Source organism: Odocoileus virginianus, chromosome 2 (genome assembly GCF_023699985.2).
Source record: "Odocoileus virginianus isolate 20LAN1187 ecotype Illinois chromosome 2, Ovbor_1.2, whole genome shotgun sequence".
Classification (NCBI taxonomy): domain Eukaryota; kingdom Metazoa; phylum Chordata; class Mammalia; order Artiodactyla; family Cervidae; genus Odocoileus; species Odocoileus virginianus.
Window position 1 is genome coordinate 62663760 of NC_069675.1, and position 24510 is coordinate 62688269.

A 24510-nucleotide genomic window follows, 5' to 3' on the forward strand; every position below is an offset into this window, starting at 1 on the left:
GATTCATGTTAATATTTGGCAGAAACCAACACAATTCTGTAAAGCAATTATCCTTCAATTAAAAATAAATATTAGTTTCAAGAGAATAGCATCGAAACATATATATTATCTAGGGTGAAACAGATCACCAGTCCAGGTTGGGTGCATGAGACAAGTGCTCGGGCCTGGTGCACTGGGAAGACCCAGAGGGATCGGGTGGAGAGGGAGGTGGGAGGGGGTACCAGGATGGGGAATACATGTAAATCCATGGCTAATTCATTTCAATGTATGACAAAAACCACTGCAATGATGTAAAGTAATTAGCCTCCAACTAATAAAAATAAATGGAAAAAAAAAAAGAAAAAAAAATAAATATTAAAAAACTCATGTATATATGTATGGATGGATGGGTATGTAATTATATTTGTGTGTATATGTGTGTATGCATGGATGTGTGTGTGTGTGTGTAGTATCTGTTTATATGTATCTGTGTATGTATCCCAGATTCAAACACAACACATACACCAAAACATCTTGAAAATTCAGACTTCAGATGGCTATGTATGACTGTGAGTCGAGGCAGAGTTGACCTTCCTTCACTAGGAGCATGAAGTTTGTTAAATTGAGTAAATAATATAGCTAATGTAATTAATATTTAATATACAAAACAACAGGGGCTTCCCCAGTGGTTCAGTGGTAAAGAACCTGCCTGCCAATGCAGGACATATAAGAGACACAGTTTGATCCCTAGGTTGGGAAGAGCCCCTGGAGGGCAAGGCAACCCACTCCAGTATTCTTGCCTAAAAAATCCCATGGACAGAGGAGCCTGGAAGTCTATGGTCTATGGGGTCACAAAGAGTTGGTCACAACTGAAGCGACTGAGTATGCATCATACGCATTATAGTTCATCCTGGCATAACTCTCCAGACTCTTCTCTCACCCATTCTGTGCTGCATTCAATCAAACTGGTTCATTTGTTTTAAATCCCCTCAAAGCACTATATTTTTTTGGTCTTCAGTCATTACTTTCTTCCCTTTATTTTCTTTGAGTCTTATCCTCACAAATTAAATGGTTAATATATTCAGTTTCAGACCTTCTTTTAAAAAAAATGTTTGAAAAGCTATACATTTTCTTATGGTATGGCTTTTACCTCCCCACAAGTTTTAATAAAGGAATATTTTGGTAATAGTTTATTTCTAAATATTGGGCTAATTTTCATAAAATTGCTATTTTTATAGGTCAAAAATTGTTAAATGTTGGCAATTCTGTTGTTAAATTTAATATAATCTATTTTCCATTGTAATTTATTTGTTTACCTATTTACCTGCAATTAGTGGAAAAGTGTGCTTCTTAATTTCCAAATGCATGACTTTTTTCCCAGCCAGTTTTCTGTTGTTGATCTCTAAGAATTTCACTGTGATCAGCAGAACCATACATTTTAACATGCAGTGGCTCAACACAGTAGATCTTTGTTATCTCAACAGTCATGAGAAAATTCATAATTTTGGCAGGGTTAATCTCCTTTGCATGGTCAGTCTTCAGGGTCCCAGTTGACAGGATTACTGCTTCTTAAACACATAGCTTTCAAAAGCATCTCCACTGAAGTCAACAAGAAGGAGAAAAGAACCTGTACGAATATACATGAAAGGTGTATTATGAACCAGTCTAGAACAGGCATACATAATTTTTGTGTTCATTGATTGGAACACAAGTGAGTGTTTTGGAAATAGAGAGCTTGGATTCTTTTGAAGAGCTAGTACTTTCTGACAAACTCTTTCACCGCTCATTCTAGAAAATGCTAGATCACTTTGCTCTATCCTCCACTTCTCTTAAATTTTCTTTCATTTCTCCATGACTTTGCATCTTTCTCTTTGCTGCATTCCAGCTACTAGAGATATAGTAACTGGAATATATCTTCTATTTCGTTAATTCTGTTAATTCAGCTGAATATACTCTGCCACAAAACCCAACCATTAAGATTTTAATTTCAGTTTTTCTATTTTTAATTTCTAGAAACTGTGTTTGGTACCTTTTCAGATCTGTATGGGCTTCCCTGATAGCTCAGTTGGTAAAGAATCCTCCTGCAATACAGGAGACCCCGGTTTGATTCCTGGGTTGGCAAGATCTGCTGGAGAAGGGATAGGCTACCCATGCCAGTATTCTTGGGCTTCCCTTTACCAGAACAGCTGGTAAAGAATCTGTCTCCAATGCCGGAGACCTGGGTTCCATCCCTGGGTCGGGAAGATTCCTCTGGAGAAGGGAAAGGCTACCCACTCCAGTATTTTGGCCTGGAGAATTCCACAGATTGTATAGTCCATGGGATCACAAAGAGTCAGACACAACTGAGTGACTTTCACTTTCTGATCTGCAAGGTCACTTTTTATAGTTTCTGCACTCAAAACATATTTTTAGTCTTGCTCTATTTATTTTGACTTGTTAATGATATGCTGCGCTAAGTCCTTTCAGTCATGTCCAATTCCTTGCAACCCTTTGAACTATAGCTGACCAGGGTCCTCTGTCCATGGGATTTTCCAGGCAAGAATACTGGAGTGGGTTGCCATGCCCTCTTCCAGGGGATCCTCCCCACCCAGGGATCAAACCCATTTCTCTTATGTCTCCTGCATTGGCAGGTGGGTTTTCACCATGAGGGGCACCTGGGAAACCCAGTTGTTTTAAATAATTCTCATCTAGGAAGTGTGTAGGGTTCTGATTAGTCTCTCTTTTGTTTCTGCTGGATTTCACTCATGGTGTTTTATTTCTTTGTTTGTTACTGTCAGAGAGAGCATTACCAACTTGAAACTGATTTGAGCTAACATCTCATCTTTAGCAATTTTTGTGGGGGAAGGGTAGAATCACCTAAGTTTTGAGCATTCAGAATTCTAAGACTTTGCGAGGCTGGCTTAAGTTACTATTTCTCAAGGGAGTCTTTTTCCTCTTCCACCCAGAGCTAAGATTAAAAATAACAGCTTTATTTGCAGTTTCCTGGAGTAAAAAGAGAGTTGAGGTATGCTTATTTCTAATTTACTCTACATGGTGGGTATCCAAGCTCAATCTTCATGGTTGACCTATTAGATTATCCAAACTGTGGGGACCACATTGGGAAGCCTTCCATTCTCTGTACGTGTGAGTCTGTGAAAAATGAAGCTCAAGTTCACCCTGATTGGAGAATGCACTTAGAGCTAAAACTAGCTTTTTGTTCTGCTGATCTCTGAGTTCTTGTTTTCATCTAGTTTTCAGACTTAATTTTAATTCCTGTTCACTGACACATGTGAAAAAACACAAGATTTTTCAAATAGCTAATAGACCATTTTGGGTTGTTTTCAGTGAGTGGGTCAGCCAGAGTATTTCATTTCTCCTGCTAGAAAAGGAAGTTCACTTCTACTGGTCGAATGCTGTCAGCTCATCACCTTACGTGATTTCCTCTCACAAGCCTCCTGACTTGCCTTTCCTGAGTGCTCCTATAGCATTTGGAACATACTCTTATCGTAACAGGGAAGAACACATCTGATTCCATATTACATTTGTTCCTTTTACTTCAGCCTTTGTATTCTATTGTTTTGCTTTGAGTTAACAATGTTGCTTATAACCTGAAATATACAGGATAGACCATCCTCAAGACGCTGACTGTAAGGGTATTAACGCTTTTCTTTTCAAGGAGAGATACAAAGCTGTAGAACCAAAAATAACACATTTTTCTTATTGGATGTTTACAGGAACATTATGATAAGACCTATGTGGGCAGCTGCAAGAACAAAGAATCCTAATACCAGGAAGTTAGCAGCAAAAACCACAGTTCAGTTTAGTCGCTCAGTCGTGTCCGACTCTTTGCGACCCCATGAACCACAGCACGCCAGGCCTCCCTGTCTATCACCAACTCCCAGAGTTCACCCAAACCCATGTCCATCGAGTTGGTGAGGTCATCCAACCATCTCATCCTCTGTCGTCCCCTTCTCCTCCTGCCCTCAATCTTTCCCAGCATCAGGGTCTTTTCCAATGAGTCAGCTCTTCACATCAGGTGGCTAAAGTATTGGAGTTTCAGCTTCAATATCAGTCCTTTCAATGAACACCCAGGACTGATCTCCTTTAGGATGGACCGGTTGGATCTCCTTGCAGTCCAAGGGACTCTCAAGAATCTTCTTCAACACCACAGTTCAAAAGCATCAATTCTTCAGCACTCAGCTTTCTTTATAGTTCAACTCTCACATCCATTACCACTGGAAAAACCATAGCCTTGACTAGACGGACCTATGTTGGCAAAGTAATGTCTCTGCTTTTTAATATGCTGTCTAGGTTGGTCATAACTTTCCTTCAAGGAGTAAGCATCTTTTAATTTCATGGCTGCAATCACCATCTGCAGTGATTTTGGAGCCCAGAAAAATAAAAGCAGGCACTGTTTCCACATCTATTTCCCATGAAGTGATGGGACCAGATGCCATGATCTTAGATTTCTGAATGTTGAGCTTTAAGCCAACTTTTTCACTCTCCTCTTTCACTTTCATCAAGAGGCTCTTTAGTACTTCTTCACTTTCTGCCATAAGGGTGGTGTCACCTGCATATCTGAGGTTATTGATATTTCTCCCAGCAATCTAGATTCCAGCTTGTGGTTCATCCAGCCCAGCGCTTCTCATGATGTACTCTGCATAGAAGTTAAATAAGCAGGGTGACAATATACAGCCTTGACATACTCCTTTACCTATTTGGAACCAGTCTGTTGTTGCCTGACCAGTTCTAACTGGTGCTTCCTGACCTGCATACAGGTTTCTCAAGAGGCAGGTCAGGTGGTCTGGTATTCCCATCTCTTTCAGAATTTTCCACAGTTTATTGTGATCCACACAGTCAAAGGCTTTGGCATAGTCAATAAAACAGAAATAGATGTCTTTCTGTAACTCTCTTGCTTTTTTGATGATCCAGCGGATGTTGGCAACTTGATCTCTGGTTCCTCTGCCTTTTCTGAAACCAGCTTGAACATCTGGAAGTTCACGGTTCACGTATTGCTGAAGCCTGGCTTGGAAAATTTTGAGAATTACTTTACTAGAGTGTGAGATGAGAGCAATTGTGTGGTAGTTTGAACATTCTCAAACTACCGACCAACCACACCCGTCCCTTTATTCAAATACAAGCCTGAATTCTGACTTAGGTAAGATAGTTCTCCAGAATATTAGTCTACCATCTTCTCAGAATCCTGGCTTTTGGGATAAAGTACTTATTCCTTGTCCCAACACTGTGTCTCCCAACTTCATGGCCAGACATGTGGCAAGCAGAACAAACTTGGATTTGGTAACATTAGCTTACTATTTACTACATGGCATTTTGTCCACATTCTTGATAAACTGCAAGTTTTGAGAGAGTGGGAATCTTAGCTGTCTTGTTATTCATTATTTCTCTAGTGAAGATCACAGTGGTTTCAGGTTTAGAGAAAGTGCTGAATAAATATTCACTGAATAAATGAATGCATATGTAAACTAACCTCTTTCTTCCACTTGCACTATCTGCTTTGAGTGGCTCCTGGACATTTTCCGGCAGCTTTTGGCTAAAGTTCACTATTAGTTTTAGGATCGTTTGGCCTTTAAGTAATGTGTTGGAATGTGGGGAGATACAATGAACTTGGTAAAAATTAAATATGAACTTTTGAAATCAATAACATCCTCTGAAATATATTATATTATTGGCTAAATAATTTTCAGATGGCCTTGAAATATTGTATAACTACTGAGGCACTTGGTTAACCAATACTTAAATTTTATGGTCAGAGAGTTTAAGGGGTTCAGAGCAAAGCAAAGTATGGTCTTCTTGCCCTCTCACTTTTATTGTGCAATGGAGATTTCTGGAACCATATCCTCCAGTTGGGGTGGTAGTAACCTCCCTGCCGCACCCCCTTCCCCATTAAAAGTCTGTTCAGAAACATGTGGTTATCATCCAAAGATGTTGCTGTTCAGGCTTGTTACCATTTCCTGTCTCTTTTGTGACTTATTCTTTTTCACCTTCACCTTTAAGGCTTCAACTTCCTCTCTAGTCCTCTGAGTACAAGAGGTTGTTAGCAAAGTTCCACCCAGCCATTTCATTCATCCTGTAGAGAATGCTGCTTTCAGGGGATTAAAGACCAGAATGTCCTGATTAAACACTTAATTAGACATAATAAAAAATATTGCCAGTTTTAAATAATTGATTCACTCATTAGTTTAATATGCTAATGACAGAGCCTTGAGAAAAGGAAATGGAATAAAATTTACCCTCTGAGAAAGTGGGTTGAAATTAGATTTTTACACTAAGATTTTTCAGAGTAAATTACCAGCTCCCAATAGATGAGAGCTGTCTAAGTAGTATGTCATTCACTTCATGGACCTCTAATAGCTAAACTTTTTGCAAATGACAGCATACAAGGCTAGCCTTTAGTTATTTACTGTTAGAAATTTCCATAAGCTGTGAGATATAATGGAAAGAGCCCTGCACTCAGACTCAAAATTGAGCCCTGCACACAGATTGGTCTGTGTTCCAATCATTTCTGTCACTCTCTAATGTGTCTGGAAAAAGCCTGCCAATCTCTTTGAGCTTTCAATCACCTTGATGTTCAGATGAAGACCAAAATTGTGTCTTAGACAACTTTTTGTCTCTGATATTTTTCTTGGTACCTATCAAGCACTAGTCACTCAGTAAATATTTATCAAATCAATAAAACAAGAAGATTAGAACTGGTGATATCTTAAGTATTTTTCAGTTTCAAAGTTCCATGATTCTCTCTGATATTTACCTTTTCATGAGTTTTGTCCCAAATTTCTAGGCAAAATGACTTTTGAGGCTTGTGCAAACAAATGACAGATGGATGGATAGAAAATTCTGATTCAGCACCAAAAGGAAGTTGCACTTGTAAAAAATCATGTCTTAATTATTTCTACTGACATCTAGGATCTGGAATATAATATGACAAAAATTTTAAGAGGGCCCGTTTATATCACAGGTCTTATTCTTTGCCAGCCTCATGAGACGTGTAAGAGAACAAGGCACAAAAAACTTGCAAGATGGAGAAGACTATGTTAAATGTCTATTGACCTGGTACACAAAATATTACCACAGAAATAAAGCAAGATACAAAGAATAGTCCATAATATAATCTTATTTTAATAAGAATAGAAAATAATTATAAACATTCTTATATACTCTCTGTGTGTTGGTGAAAGGTATATATTTGTATGAGCTTAGGAAAAACATATAGCTGACTATCCAACAAATTGTTGACTTCTGTTTCTAGGAGTGAGGCATGTGGGTTAATGTTTAGATGTAGGAAACTGGGAGAGAGGCATGGGAGGAGGATGGTTTTGCCTTTTTCTTTGCCTACTTCAGTTTTGTTTGGCTTGTTTTATAAGCAATTATAATTTGCACTGACTTCCTTCTTCAAACTGAGGAGTAATACATAGTTTGTTCCCAAAGTTAATTGTGATAGTATTCAAAATAATCCATAATTCAAACTAAGTGCCTAGATTGGCCTCCAAGGCCTTTATGTTCTGGCCTCTCACTACCTCTGAGTCCTCATCTCCTGTGAGTCTTCCCCTTATTTATTCCCAGCTACTCTCATCCTTCTTAACAGTCTTCAAGCATGCTAAGTTTCGTGCTACCACAGGGCCTTTGCACTTACTGCCACCTCTTCCTGGAAACTCTTCCTCCCATGTCCACATGGCTCTCTCCTCCATGTTGTTCAGGTTTCTGCTAAAATATCATCCTTTGGGCCACTATATATTATAGCCCTCTTCCCCAGCACTCTTTCACCTGCTTTATTCTACTTTCTTTTTCTCCATAAAATATACTGCTATATGAGAGGTTATATATTTACTTGTCCAGTAGCTTACTGATCTGATCTCCTCACACTAGTATGTTTCCTAGTACCTAAAACAGTACAAAATATACATGTGACACTTAGCTGATACACACAATTAATAGATACAAAGGTGAGTAAGTCAACTGTAGTCCATTGTCATGGAGCAATCTAGTGTCATCTGGGACATTCATTCTGGCCTATACATATTTTTTTTTTCCAAAGAGGCAACAGAAACAGTAAAAGCTCAAACTCAGATTTCCTTTGCTCCTAGCCCCTGTTATCTAGTGATGTCACTCAGGTTCTCTGTTAATCTTGAAAGATTTATTACCTCTACTTTTTACTTGAATTTTTCAGGTTTATTAAACAGGATCAGACTGAGAAAAACAATGTCTTTTGGTTTTCTAATAACCTACTATGTATTTATTTTATGTCTCCAACTGTATCTTCTCAACCTTGTTTTAATATATCCAGAAAGGAGCATAGATTCATTCAAGAGGCAAAGTGAGCAGTATATTCTCACCCCTGCCTTCTTCACTGAGATATTCTATCTCCAGAACTTTTATGTCCATAGGTAAGCATGTTCTATTTATGCTAAGATGTTCTTAGGTACAAATGAAATAAAACACACTTCATTTGGGATAACCAATCAAGACATATTGGTCCTCACAACCAATTCAGTCTCAAGGAACAGTAGTTTCATGGTTGATGGATTCACCTTCTCAGTCATGTCTCCACAAAGACCCAGTTTCTTTTCATTTTTCTGCTCAGTAATCCTGAATCTGAGTTCTACCCTAATATCTACTGTCCTAGTTGTAGCAGGATCAGTGCCTGACAAAGTCAGAGATACAATCATCCTTGCTCAAGTCCAGTAGAAGAGATTCCTTCTGCCCCAGTATTGCAACAGTGCTAAGATACAGACTTACAGGGCCAATGTGGGGCATATGTCTTTCCCAGAATTAATAACCATAACCAAGGGAATGGACTGTACTGATTGGATTAAGCCAATCTTAGAGCAGGGAGTGAGGTCAGCTTACTCTAAAGTCTATTGGAGGAGAGGAGAAGAGAATTGACCTATGGAAGTTAGGAAGCTCTTAGAACAGATGTCCGCCACAAATATCACTACAGGGAGGGATGCAAGGGCAAAGGACAAGGGGTCATCTCAACTCTCTATAGCCTCCAAAAAGTTCACAACCACAGCTATTTGATTTGGATTCTCAATGTTCTAAGTCTCTCTAAAGCACATTTATTTTTCTGGAAATCACATGGAATCCAAGAGAACTAAGTCTGAATCTAGTTGATGGATGTGGTCAGTGCATAGGGGTGGTTCTCAGTTAGGAATTTGCCTCTACAAAAAGGCCAAAGAATTGCCTGATAGAAGCAGCAATGTTAGAAAAATTTAAGTTTTTTTCCTCCTAATCCCAGTTTAGAAACTAAGGATGGGAAGGAAAGGGAGAATTCATTAGAACAATAAAAGCTAAATTTTGTATATGTTAGCAATTCTTCCCCCATTTAAGCATTAATAATCTACTCTAAAAGCAACAGTGTCTATAATCCCACTCTTGCAGGGATAATTCAACTTGTCACCAAGGAAGTGCTAAGAAAGTTCCAAGAACCAAAGAAAATGTTCAATGTAAATTGATGGCATTATTTTTTTCTTATTGTGGAGAATTTCAAGCACAGAATCATACAATGAACTATTATGTAGCCATAATCCAGCTTCAACAATGATCTGCTCTTGGCTAGTCTTGATTCCAGCAACTCCTCCTCCCACATTATTTTGGAGTTAACTATATGTCGTATCATTTCATCTGTAAATACTTCAGTATGTTAACTCATGTCTCTTTAAAAGATAGTGAATCTTTAAGGAGCCACTATACTATTATCACAGCCTTTAAAATTAGCAATATTTTGTAAATAATTATCAAATATCTAGTCAGTGTTCACATTTACAGTTCTCATGTTGTAATTCAGTTCTCATCTCAATGTTGTAATTTTTAAATTTGTATGTTTGAACTAAGAGGCAAATTAAGAAGTCCACATATTATAGCTCACTTATCAGCATTTAAAGTATCTAAGGGTTCTTTCTCACTTCTCTTTTGTCTTTCTTATTATGTGTTAGGAAATCAACTAATATGCCCTGAAGATTTTTCTATAGTCTGGATGCTGCTGAGCACACTCTTACAGAATAGTCTAATACTTTCCTTTCTTCTCTCCTGCAAATTGATAGCTGGAGATGCAGAATCTTAAGATGCAGGTGTGGACGGCATTTGAACCATCAGTCAAGAAAATATATACATGTATCTTCTCATAGATAAATATATTCAAAAGTGCCTGAACGAGTCCAAGCTGCTATCTCATTAACAACAAATACATAACCCAAATGGAGAGAGTTCACATGGCAAATTGCCATTCTGAAATTTACACAAACATTTCCAAGTTGAAGGAAAGTAAACTACACAAGAGTGGTTTTGAAAGACCCTACTGCACTTTGTTTTGTAAAGATGCAAAGACATTGCTGGATATTCCATTGATCAATCTACTGAAGCCATGGTGTGCCGAAACCCAGTATAGAACAGGTATGACCCACTTCTCATCTTGAGTGTACTTGTAAAAAGAAACATGACTGCCAGCTATAAACATGATGAAGATGCTGTTAATGAGGAGGCTGACAATGTGAGGAAGATGAGAACATTGGCAGTACTGATGAATGACACTGATGATTCTACAAACAGTGCGACACGTTTTACAGAAGTCCTTCTCTTTTTGCCAGCTTAGTCTTGAGATGTGTGTTAGTGTGAAATCATCTCTTGTTGCAATCTACCATTCCAATTCTAATTTTGATAGCAAGGCTACATTTGACTATTTCGTGCTTCATGTCAATGGCTTAATGAATTTATTTTTTCCAGTGGAACAGCAGCAAAGCTTATGGTTTGATGCTAATTTACATGGGCTTCCCTGGTGACTCAGAAGTAAGGAATCTGCCTGCAATGCAGGAGACACAGGAGATGACGGTTCGATCCCTGGGTCAGGAAGATCCCCTGGAGGAGGAAATGGCAACCCACCCCTGTATTCTTGCCTAAAAAATCCAAGGGACAGAGGAAACTGGAAGGCTATAATTCATAGGATTGCAAAGAGTCAGGAGCAACAGAACACACACATACAGAGTTTTACTAATATACTTTGGTTGGGGACACATGAGTGCTCAGGCAAAGCACAAAGAACTGAATGCTTTCTGCACAGTTTTTTTCCTTTAGTAACTATTAGCCCAATTTCACTCCTAGAAGCTTGGCTTCTGGACGGAGGAAAATACAAGTCTAACCTTACCTCCAATTGAAGAAGCAATGGGCATGTGTATAACCAATATATATATGTGCATGTATATAACCAAGATAATTGAGATCATCTTGACAATGCATTTCTACATCTAAACTCACAAGAGTGCATGTGTGCACACACACACACACACACACACACACACACACACACTGAACTTTATCCTGCCATTTTACTCTTAAGCTTGGGAAAATTGAAGGTGTGAAGGCAAGCATGTTCTCAGTTCCACTCTGTAGAGGCTTGAGCTAAAATGACGCCTGGAAAGCAAATGCAGTGACCTTTAAAGGAATCGAGGAAGCTATTTCCAGCACATTACTAAATGCTATATTTTAAAGGTTCTAACCTTATTTGCTACAAGTGTATAATATTGGGAAACCCTCATGAAGGAAGGGTCTGCATTCATCACAAGGCACAAGTCACTTACAGAGAGTTGGGAAAGTTATTACTTTCCAACTGGCAGACACCAAAGTTCAACTCAGCTCCTTCTGTTTACTGCATTAAATAAGGTTCAGAGAGCACTTTGAGAATTACAGGCTTTCTGACCTAACAAAAATACAAAGTTTTCTGCAAATAACAATAGCCATATCATCATGCAGAAAAATTTATGACACAAACACACACGCCACCTTTTACAGTTCCCACCAGCTGGCAAGACTGACCCTTCACGTGTCTATGGTATTAATTTACTCTTCCAGTTGATTAATAATAGTAATTGATCTATGCGACTCAATATCAAAATAAAGAATGGGTAAGCAGAAGAAATTATTCATTGGAAAAAAAAAAACCCTAAAACTGTCTTTGAAACCAAAGTTAGACTTAATTATGCAGCTCTGGAGGACTATTTGCAAAAAATAAAAATAGGTAATATTGATTATCTTAACATTTAATAGAGTGCTCAGTTTAGATGTCATAGAATACATAGATAGATAGATGACTGATCAATTGATCCTGATATTGCAGACGGTAATGAAACAAATTACATTTGTGTACTGCTTTACAAAACACTGGAGTTTGACACTGTTTTTTATTCTTAACCTTATTATATATTATAGATTGAAAGTAAAGATTTCCAGCCAGTCAGCTTCAGTGGATCTTTTTCCCATGCTGATTGCATAACTCACATCTGTGAAGGAGTAAGTTGCCAATTATCTCAGGGTGTAGGATTTATAAATCAGCCAAGTCAATAAATCATTGTGTGGGGGCTTCTGTGATCAAAAGTGTCTCCTGTTGCCCTTTATGCTAAGTGGAGCTGTCGAAACATTAGTAAATAACCCTGATTATCTAACAACGTGCTGGCCTCTATTGCAATGGTCAGACTGATTTTTAATAGCAGACTGGAGAATCTCTTTCAACCTAGTTAGCATAAAATCATTTGTTGCCATTTATTGGTTTTCCATACTTAGAGTTAAAAGATTGAGGCCACCAGCAGAAAGCAACTATAGGGGGCCTATGCCATGGGTTTCCAGGCTAGGAGGAGGCTCTTAGTCCAGTTTCTATCATGATCAGAGAACAACTGTGTGAGGGTTTTGAAAGTTCTCATTTAACCAAAGCCCGAGGCAAAGGAAATCAATGAGGACATCGCTCTCTGAAATGGCAATAAGCAAAGTTAGGGAAGGAAAGGAAACCAAATGGTTAAAGACAGCGAGCAAGCTACACTCAAAAATTAGTTCCATGTCACAAATAAGGGTAGGAAAAGCTGAGAAACTCAGACATAAGACATTAAATCAAGAAGTCACTTAAACCTAAAGATCTTCCCAATGGTTCCCCTGTGACTTGGGCTATCACAGCTACAAAATACCCTTGACTGAGTTACAGGAAATCTAAGATCTGTTGTTAGTGGCTGACTTCTAATGGCACAATGAGTATCCTAAAGCATTTTAGGCTACTGTTGTTGAAATGCTCTAGAAGGAAACAAAATACACATTGATTTTCAGTATGGAGATACCCGTATTACTGTAAGTCAAAAAATATTTCTGCAAGATAATTCCTGTAGCCTGGGACACAATAAAGTAAACCCAGGGAAGTTCAGGTCTGGGAGTCGTTCACCCTAGCCCATCCTGAATTATCTTGGGCTGCTCATTTTTATTTCATGCTACCCCACCCTTTTATCTGCCACCCATGTCTGGCGAAATATCATTCCTAAGATGGCTATATTTAATCCAAACTCAGTAAAGATCGTGAAAAGAAACTGTACTGAAGAGTCCACATGACACATGTCAGGCCTCTGCTACATTTTGTTCTTTGGCAAATTTGGTTGCGGGTTTGACTGGAATAGGGTGTTTTCAGTGGAACTTGAGGTTCATAAGACTTCAGTGGAAGGATGTGTTCGTCTCCTTATAAGCATGCTGGATATTGTCATGCAGGGATACCCAGCAAATTCACTGTTTCTAGGTTTCAGATGGCTGTCATGCCTGCTTGCATGCTCAGCTGCTTCAGCTGTATCCAACTTTTGATGACCCCATGGACTGTAGCCCGCCAGGCTCCTCCATCCATGAGATTCTTCAGGCAAGAATACTGGAGTGGGTTGCCATTTCCCTCTCCAGAGGGTCTTCCTGACCCAGGGATCAAACCCACATCTCCTGCATTGCAGGCGGATTCCTCCCTGCCGAGCCATCTAGGAAGCCTGTCATGCCTACTGCTTCTAATAGCCAGGCACTGTTCTACATACTCGCTGTGGGATAACCCATTTAATCTTCCCAATAATCTTCAGCAGTTGCTGCTGTGATTATTCTTATTTTTTCCTATTAAGGAAACTGAAGTTCAGAGAGGCTAAAAGCTTTGCCAAAGATGCACAGTTAGTAAGTGAGAGAGCTGGAATTTGAACCCAGCTTATAGATTCCAGGGATATTTGTTGCCTCATAGAGTTTTCTGAGGATTCAAACACTCCTGATAGACAGTACCAAAGAAATGTTAGCCACTATTTTTTGTTATTTAGATTCATCTTCTGTTGTTGTCCTATTTTTACTAACTAGTTTTTAATATACTATTTTAAAGACTCTGACTTATATGTTCATTATACCCTTTCCTTGGCTTATCCTCCCCGAATAGTGTGAACTTGACCTGATGCAAATGTATAATATTTAATCTACTAGCTGATAGGAACCTGTTGTGATGGTTAATTTTATGTGTCCACTTGCCCAGGCCATTGTCCCCAGACATTTGGTCAAATGTTATTCTGGATGTTTCTGTGAGTATGTTTTCTGAGTGAAAATAACATTTTGGTGAACTTTAAGGAAAGCAGGTTGCCCTCCACAATGTGAGTGGGTCTCATTCAGTCAGTTGAAGGCCTTCATAGGACAAAGACTGATCTCCCCAAGAAAGAAAGAATTCTACCTACAGGTAGTCTCCAGGCTGAACTGCAACATCAGTTTCTTCATGGGTCCCCAGCCTGATGGCCCATCTGAAGGTTATGGACTTGCCTCTAAAACTATCTAAGCCAATTCTTTACTATATATATATGTGTGTGTGTGTGTGTGTGTGTGTGTGTGCGCGTGTGTGCGTGTGTGTGCGTGCACAATTTTTTCAGTATACACGCATGCACATCCTATTGCTTCTTTTCTCTGGAGAACCCTGACTAATACATACACGAACTGAAATGTCAAAAACAAGCCTGGGTATTTTTACCAGCCTACGCAAATTACTTCTCTTCTCCCCATCCATCCTGGCACCTTGAGACTTAGAAGATCCCCAAATTTCTCCTTGGGGAGTGGACTTTTGAAGTATCATTTGTTTGCTCTTACTCCTTATCAGTTTGCCTACAAAGAACCTCAGGCTGCAGGGCAAACACAAATGCCAGCAGTGTGGCCAGATTGCCCCAAGTTTTGGCTTCTTCTGGGACTTTCTGGGTCATCCTTTGAACAAGCTCACACAGCTGATGAGGAGGGCAGCCTAGTCCCATCCCCTCACTGTATCTGCCTTTGCCACAGATGACCACAGCCCTCATGGCAGCTGAAACCAATATGTGATTGATTAAATATCCTGCCAGAGATTTTATAACTAATTATTTATGTTCCCTAAGGCTAATCTTTTAAGAAAACAGTGGAAAAAGAATGGCAATAACTTGCAAAAGACAACTCTCAAACCATCAAAAGCAAGTGTAGCATTTCACCCAGTTCCACTTGTTAATCCCCCAGCAAGGACGTCCTTTTCATAAGTTAAAGATTTCTTATAGGATGGAAGTTATAAACAGCTGGTGGGCGGTTTAATATAGTTGCAGGTGAGTGGCTCTCCACCCTTCTCCCTCCCCACGCTTTTTATTTTCTTGCTCTTGTCACTTTAAAGATAAAAAAGCTACACCCTCCAGAATGCACAAGACATAAAACCAATATGTTTGCCTTTCAGTGAAAAACCTCAGGCTCTCAGCTGGAGTGCAACACTCTAACATCAATGAGAAGGTTTTTCTAAGAACTGTAAAATGCAGGACCAGGAATGTGACTGTTTCTGTAGGGGAATCCTGCTAATGAGCTTTAATGTCCCTGACAACTCAGATCCCTCTAGGGGGAAGCATCTTTTGCATATTGTAACTTCAAGCATGCTTTTGTTTCCTAAAATCTTAATCTACTAAGACATATTTGAGATTTAAGAATCAAAACGTTTACATGAATTCAATTGTTTTTTAAGTTCTGGTCAATGGAATGATGAAAATGACACATGGATATAGTCCAAACTTCTCTCTCTCTCTTTTTTAAACTGACCTTCTCTTTTTCAGAGCAGTTTTAGATTCACAGCAAAATTGCAGAAGGGACAGAGATTTCTTTTATACTTCCTGCCCCTACACATGCTATCCCCATTATCAATGTCATCCACCAGAGAGGTACCTTTGTTACAACTGGTGAGCCTATACTGGCACATCATTATCACTCAAAGCCCATACTTTGCATTACAGTTCACTCTTGGTGTTGGATGCTGTATGGACAATGTATTGTGAAAAGAAATATTTTCTACTCTAAGGTTTACCAGTAAACAAGACTTTTCCAACTGCAAATTTATGAGCCCAGGTGAAGCAAAGCCAGCTATTTGGTTGCCATCAGCTACCTCCTCCCCAGTAAGCACTGATGAGCTGGGGGGATATGAGAGGTGGCCATTTGCCACATTCACCATCTCTTACCGAAAGCAAGGACTTAATATGTGAACAATAAACAAAGCATGGTTGGCCCCAGATGGCTAGATGCATATGAAAGAAATGATGTCAGCAAGCCCAGATGCTTGCATCTTCCCATACATAGAAGAACACTAAATCTCTTCATGTGAGAGATTTAGTTTTCTCTTAATTAACAGTAATTTTTTAATATTCAGATTACCTGCCCCTTGCTGCAAACTTGCATATAGCCTGTCTCCTCCCCTACCTCTTCAGAGTCAGCTCTCTTGGTTCACCTACGATACTGTGTCCCAGGCTCAAGTTCTAACATTCCCAACAAATAAAATCTAACTCTCAACTTTTAAGTTGTGGTTTTTTTTTTAGTTGACAGTATGACGACATGTACCCACTATTATGGTAGCATGCAGAGTAGTTTCACTGTCCTAAAAGCCCTCTGTGTTCTTCCTGTTCATCCCTCCCTCCCTTCTAACCCTTGGCAATCACTCATCTTCTAACTGTCTCCATGGTTTTGATTTTTTCCATAACATATAGTTGGAAGCATGCAGTATGTAGCCTTTTCAGATTGGCTTCCTTCACTTAGTAATATGCATTTAAGTTTACTGCAAATCTTTTCATAGGTTCCTAGCTTCTTTCTTTTTAGCTCTGAATAATATTCCACTGTTTGAATGTATCAAAATTTATCTGTCCACCTACTGGAGCATATCTTGGTTACCAAATTGCCAACTTCTCTTTTGAAATATCTTTTTGAAAAATAAAACAATTAGTAGCTCTTTTTCTACAATTAGTAGAAAAAGAAAATACTATATTTTTTAAAGATATATTTGTGGATCAAAGGCTACAAATTTGTTGGAAGTGTTAAGCAAATTGGGTGGGAGTGACCTTGAATGAAGAAAACCAATGAGTTATAAAAATATTAGTCTTCAATATGATTTAATCTGGCTTAATCACTCAATGTTAAATAGTGCACAGAATTAAGAGTTTTGAACATATGTTTAAATATCTCTGAAACTATGGCACTTTTTGGTAATTCCAAATTTTACCTAGTCAGTAACTTACTTCATTCAAGACTTTAAATTATTCTGTTGACTAGTACCATTACTTTAAGAGAAAACAATATTGACTTTTATTTTCAGAAGAAAAATGAAGCAAAGTAACTATAAAAAATAGATTCCTGGCATGGTACATCTCAGTATAAGGTTTACTTACTTTGTGCCCTCTTAATAACACACACAGGATCCCTTTAAGAAATTTAGCTGGCTGCCTAGCTAGCTGTTTGCATCACATAATTCAAATTAATTTTTTTTTAATCAAACCAACCCATTGTTTCTGAGCTGTTCCTAACATCTCCATGATAATGTAAGCTCCATGAAGGCATCCGTAGTTTCCTGGTTGAGTTCCTGGACCATGGTCTTCAATAAATATTTGCTGAATGAATGTCCATTTGTTTGTTTTAAATGAATAAGAACTATATCTAGTTCACAGGGTAGGTATACCTGCCACCATATTATAACCAATACAGCAGATCTGGGCATCAACCCTTGCCAACAATTCTCAATCAGGGCAGAGTTATGTTTGACATACTCTAAAGGGCACCATTTTTATACATGACAGTGATGGGAATTGTGGTCTCTGGAGTTAATGTGACAGCCCTAGTTGATTTTTTTATTATCATCAACGTCCCCTGGGAAATGCTATATGGTCAATGTTTACTTCTAACTAAGAAGCAAGATGAACGAATGGTACTTTCCATGTGTCTCAAGATTTTTACATGTTATTTCATTAACTAATTGAAAGTATCTTGGAGTATTACAAGTCTGAGAACTCTAGCTATTAGTTTCTCCTAAATGGGGATAAAAATTCTGCCCTGGCTGCCTCATTGAGGTAGTGTGAATTTTTGACTTCTCTGTGCTCATCTGTAAAACCAGCAGAGGTAGAACTGGACCTGTATGGATTCTTGTAGTTCTGACATTCTATAAGTTTAAAATCAGAATCCTCAGAATTCAGGCCCATTCTATGATTATCGCCTTTGACTTTCAAGGCGCAAATCACATTGCAACTAAAATCTTTGTGTTTTTTATTCAACAAATATTTAGGGAACACCGAAGTGACTTAGCAGCAGCAGCAGCATGATGTTGGTAGTCACTAGATGTGCCCAGTCACCTCCAGCAGTAATAGCTGACAACAAGTGTCAGCATGCACTAAATGCTTACTATGCACCAGCCCCTCTTCTAAGATTTATATACTCTATTAATCCTCTTAACAATCCTATAACCACAAGTACTAGTGAAAGTCACTCAGTATGTCCGTCTCTTTGTGACCCCATGGACTATACAGTCCATGGAATTCTCCAGGCCAGAATACTGGAGTGGGTAGCTGATCCCTTCTCCAGGGGATCTACCTAACCCAGGGGTTGAACCCATGTCTCCTGAATTGCAGGCAGGTTCTTTACCATCTGAGCTACCATGGTAGCCCTAACAATAAATAAGGAAACTAAGGCACAGACACGGCACACCCGTCACCAGTAAGTGAAAGAGCTAGGACTCAAATAGAGGCAGTGTGACTCCAAAGCATTTGTTCTTAATCACTACACTATCATAAAAAAACTACAAAGAAATTACAAAAGAAAACAAAGAATGTGAAGAGTTACTTATAGAGCCTGCATTTCCTGCCTGGATTTAACTTGTAAACTGAAAGAAAAGTATCCACATCATATAAAGTAGATTCAGTGGGACGAATCAGGATGAGAAACAACAGTGACAAAAACCAAAGTCCCCATGTCTTAATATAGTCATAAGTTCAGTTCAATTGCTCAGTCGTGTCCGACTCTTTGAGACCCCATGGACTGCAGCACTCCAGGCTTCTCTGTCCATCACCAACTCCCAAATCTTGCTCAAACTCATGTCCATCGAGTCGGTGATGCCATCCAACTATCTCTTCCTCTGTCGTCCCCTTCTCCTCCTGCCCTCAATCTTTCCCAGCATCAGGGTCTTTTCCAATGAGTCAGTTCTTCCTATCAGGTGGCCAAACTATTGGAGTTTCAGCTTCAGCATCAGTCCTTCCAATGAATATTCAGGACTATGAATATAGTCATACGTGCTCATATTATTATGTTGGTTTAGAAGGAACACACTGGGAACAGACTGAGGAATTTAACTTTGGGCCAATATGAGGCGTTTCCAGTGTCGAAAGTGAAGTCGCTCAGTCATGTCCAACTCTTTGCGACCCCATGGACTGTAGCCCGCCAGGCTCCTCTGTCCATGGGATTCTCCAGGCAAGAATACTGGAGTGGGTCGCCATTTCCTTCTCCAGGGGATTTTCCCAACCCAGGGATTGAACCCGGGCCTCCTGCATTGCAGGCAGAAACTTAATCCTCTGAGCCACCAGGGAATGAGCTCACTCTAAACAACCTGGATGAAGGCCCAAGTCCCACTTCTGTGTGTAAGTGGGAAAAGCCCACTGATGACTCCAACCCTCGCAGGTCTGTTCCCCCCGCCCCGCCCCCACCACGACTCCAACGGAGCTGACTCTCCCTCTAGAGGTGACACTGGAGCGAGGCCACAGGACAGAGTGAAGATGGAGCGCGGGAGCCCCCACTGGCTAGGGTCTCAGAGAGAACTGAGGGGGATCCAGGCTCTCCTGGAAAAGCAGTCCTGCCAAGTCCTCAGGCACGCCAGCTTCAGGTTCTCTACCTGAATAATGGGAGAAATATAGCACCTACCTAATAGGATTGTTATGGGAGTTAAATGAGATGATTCATGTATAGGTAACACTATTCTGTAATAAGCTAAATGGGAATAGAACTTGCAAAAGAAAAGATATATGTATAACTGAATCACTTTCTTGCACACCTGAAACCAACCCAACACTGTAAACTACCTACGTGAGGGTGTGAGAGTGTGTGCATGCCACGTTGCTTCAGTCGTGTCTGGCTATTTGTGACCGCATGGACTATAGCATGCCTGTCCGCAGGATTCTCCAGGCAAGAATACTGGAGTGAGTATTCTCACTCCCTCATGCCCTCCTCCAGGGGATCTTCCCAACCCAGAATCAAACCAGTGTCTCTTATGTCTCCTGCATTTGCAGGTGGGTTCTTTACAACTAACACCACCTGGGGAGGCCCGTAAACCACCTATACTCTAGTAGAAAATAAAAATGTTTAAGAAATAGTTTATACTATATGACTCTCCCTTCCCCAAAATAAAGATGACACTAAACCTTGGCACATAAAACACTCAGAAAACTATTTGCTATTAGTATTATTTAATGCTACCCCATTTCAGCAGGTCTCATCTCAGCAGGACCATGTACCTCATGGGTGGGTTTCAAAGACTTGCCTTTCTGTATCTACCTTTGTGACTAGCACTTATGGTGTTCAATAAATACACATAGGCAGATAGACTGGCCAGGAAGGGGAAAACTGAGAGCTCAATTCTATGACCAGAAAGTTGCAAAACGAAGATAGTAAGTGAGTGGATTGCCATTTGGTCTTTTCATCATTCTTTTCAGATTTGTACAATCAGATTTCTTATCTTTCATAAATCACAGGAATAACTTCAGGAAGCCTAAGACATCGTCATGTAAGGTTAAATATTTAAAACAGAGCTGCCTGAGCCTTGAAAAGATCCAGACAAACATATGCTGAGAGCCTTTGGCAGAGCCCACTGCCGCACGACGAGCAAGGCAAGGCTGAGCACCCCTGCACCCAGCATCAGGGGCCATCCATCTTGCGCACAGCTTGCAGACCTCTTCTCAAGAATGAGGTCACCCAGAGCCCAGATGGGCAGGCAGGCTGCAGAATAAGATATGTCTGGGTGCAGATGTGAAAAGAATTGAGGCTAACAACCATAATGGAAACAGGAAATGAGAGTTAGGTCAGCCCAACTGCACAGTTGTTGAAAAAGCAAAACTTATCCATGTGGTGTAATTTTCATGCTCCATGATGTTTACCACCAATCAGCCAACTTTACCAACAGATGAAGCTGTCACTATGGAAAAACCCTCAAAGGTGTCTGTCAGACCTCCTTCACCTCCTAGTCTTCCTAATTTCCTTCCTGCACTCCGTATCAACAATCAGTAGATCTGAAGGGTCGTCACATCCAAATGCTTCCATCCACTACTTTCCCCTTACTATTTAAAGCCATTACAATGAATTTGGCAAGACCTTTGAAGACTCAAGGGCTTCACTGATACATGAAACAAGAAAGAAGAAAATAAAAATGCATTGCTATGAGTGAGCCCCTTCTCTTACTGTACACTCAGACATGTATGTTCATAGCATACACATAGGCATACATATACTCACAAACTCACCCATACACACACACACAAGCAGACACACATAGTGCTTCTGCCCTTTATGTTGCTGTTTACTCACTAAGTCCTGCCCAGCTCTTTTGCGACTGCATGGACATTAGCCTACCAGGCTTCTCTGTTTATGGGATTTCCCAGGCAAGAATACTGGAGTGGGTTACCATTTCCTTCTCTAGGGTATCCTCCTGATCCAAGGAATCTTCGCAATCCAGGGATTGAACCCACATCTCCTACATGGCCTGGTGCATTTTTTTACTGCTGAGCCCAGCAGGGAAGCCCCTCTACCCTTTTTATGGGGACTTATTTTGAGAAAATTGTGGATAATTAATCTCTCAAGATGGTTAGCATATGCTTGCTGCTATGATGTTATGACCTAACCTCCCAGAGTACGTCCAAGGCTGTTTGTCAACCTGAAAACTTTGAACACTCTCTGCCACTCTGCCCTTGGCCTCACATGGACACTGATGCCTTTTTAGCTGATGATAATGGTCAAGTGCAGCTAAGATGTGGTCTCACAAAATTACTAGAACCAAGCTCTGCTATTTTTTAAAACTATCTACAACAGACTGGTTTCAAATAGGAAAAGGAGTACGTCAAGGCTGTATATTGTCACCCTGCTTATTTAACTTCTATGCAGAGTACATCATGAGAAATGCTGGGCTGGATGAACCACAAGCTGGAATCAAGATTGCTGGGAGAAATATCAATAACCTCAGATATGCAGATGGCACCACCCTTATGGCAGAAAGTGAAAAAGAACTAAAGAGCCTCTTGATGAGAGTAAAAGAGGAGAGTGAAAAAGTTGGCTTAAAGCTCAACATTCAGAAAATTAAGATCATGGCATCTGGTCCCATCACTTCATGGGAAATAGATGGGGAAACAGTGGAAACAATGGCTGACTTTATTTTTCTGGGCTCCAAAATCACTGCAGATGGTGAATGCAGTCATGAAATTAAAAAACGCTTGCTCCTTGGAAGAAAAGTTATGACCAACCTAGACAGCATATTAAAAAGCAGAGACATTACTTTCCCAACAAAGGTCCATCTAGTCAAAGCTATGGTTTTTCCAGTGGTCATGTATGGATGTGATAGTTGGACTATAAAGAAAGCTGAGCACAGAAGAATTGATGCTTTTGAACTGTGGTGTTGGAGAAGACTCTTGAGAGTCCCTTGGACTGCAAGGGGATCCAACCAGTCCATCCTAAAGGTATCAGTCCTGAATATTCATTGGAAGGACTGATGTTGAAGCTGAAACTGCAATACTTTGACCATCTGATGTGAAGAGCTGACTCATTGGAAAAGACCCTGATGCTGGGAAAGATTGAGTGCAGGAGGAGAAGGGGACGACAGAGGATGAGATGGTTAGACGGCATCACCAACTCAATGGACATGGGTTTGGGTGACTCCGGGAGTTGGTGATGGACAGGGAGGCCTGGTGTGCTGCAGTTCATGGGGTTGCAAAGAGTCGGACACAACTGAGTGACTGACCTGAACTGACAGCACTACTATTTCTAAAAATCTGTGATTCTACTCTTTAATACATACCACCAGCATGTTTAAAAATTGGGAAGCCTCCTACACAAAATGCTTCTTAATTCTTCGAACTTTCTGTGGTCATTTCATTTTCTGAAAAGCTTAGAGTCTATGTGCCATATTACATAATTGTAATACATCTTATCCAATCCTCTCCTAGTTTCACTTTATTAGGCACCTGCTTCTTCAAAGGAATTGGGGCCCAGAAAGAGGAAAACTTCAGGGGAAATGCTGAAGCAAGAAGCTTTATTTATTTATTTGCTATTTTAAAGTGAGAGTAGGAAGGAAGACAGAGACTGCTGAGTTCATTAACTGATAATTAATGTATATCAGAATTAAATAAAATGTCCCAGACTTCATTTATCTGTTAAAGATAAAGATGTTGAATCTAGAAAGATGAATATGGACACACTTCAGTGAGAGAAAATAAAGTCTAAGTCAAGAGTCACATATAAGACTAGCAAGCTAGAGGGAATGAATTTAAATCCTGTAGCTCAGAAGAAATTATACACTCAAAGTAAAATTGTTGAATTTCTTAGGAAACCAAAATGCATAGAGGAAATCTTAGGAAAAAAGAGGATCAAAGAGCTTGTCTGACTGCAAAACTCAATATAGCCTATTTGTTCAATAATTCGTTCATTAATAAATATGTGTCTGGAAACTACTAGTGCCAGGAGCTACCTAATACATGTCTGAAATTATTCTGAGAACATTTATACAAAAAAAAAAGTTTTCACTCTGATGGAACTAACTTTCTAGACATAGAATCAGAAATTTTAAAAATGAACAAATAAACATAATGGCAATTGGTGATAAGTGCCAAAAAGAAAAATAAGAAAATACAATGTGAATGTGGGGAGATGTAAGTTTTCTATTTTAGAAAGAGTGGTCAAGTGTGAATTTTCTGAGTAGGCAACATTTGAGCAGCAATGAGTTAAGGGAACAAATCAAGAAAAGATCTAGAATATTCCAGGCATATGAATGTAAAGTGTCTTGAGTAAGAATAAATCTTAGGGTGTTCAAGAAACAGGAGTCTCTCAGTAGCTGGAGCAGAGGAAGGGAAAGAATGAAGTAGAATAGGTGAGCGAATCACAGAGGGTCTTGGAGCCATAGTAAAGATTGAGTTTTGTTTGTGTGAATTGGAGGATCCTGACGAGTTTAAAGCAGAGAAGCATCATAATGTGATTTACACTTTAACAAGATTGCTCTGTCTGCTTTGTGGAGCATATATTAAAATAAGACTCCAGAGAGCAAACCCTAAGACAAGTTAAGAGGCTATTTGATCAGCCCAAAAGACAGATGAAGGTGACTAGGGAGGCTGTGGTAGAGATGATGACATCACTGAAAGGAATTACAGATGGAATTTGCCAGTGTGTTGCTTGAGGAGTCAAGAATGGTAACGAGGTGTTGGCTGGAGTGACTGAGTAAATGATGGAGATGTTTACTAA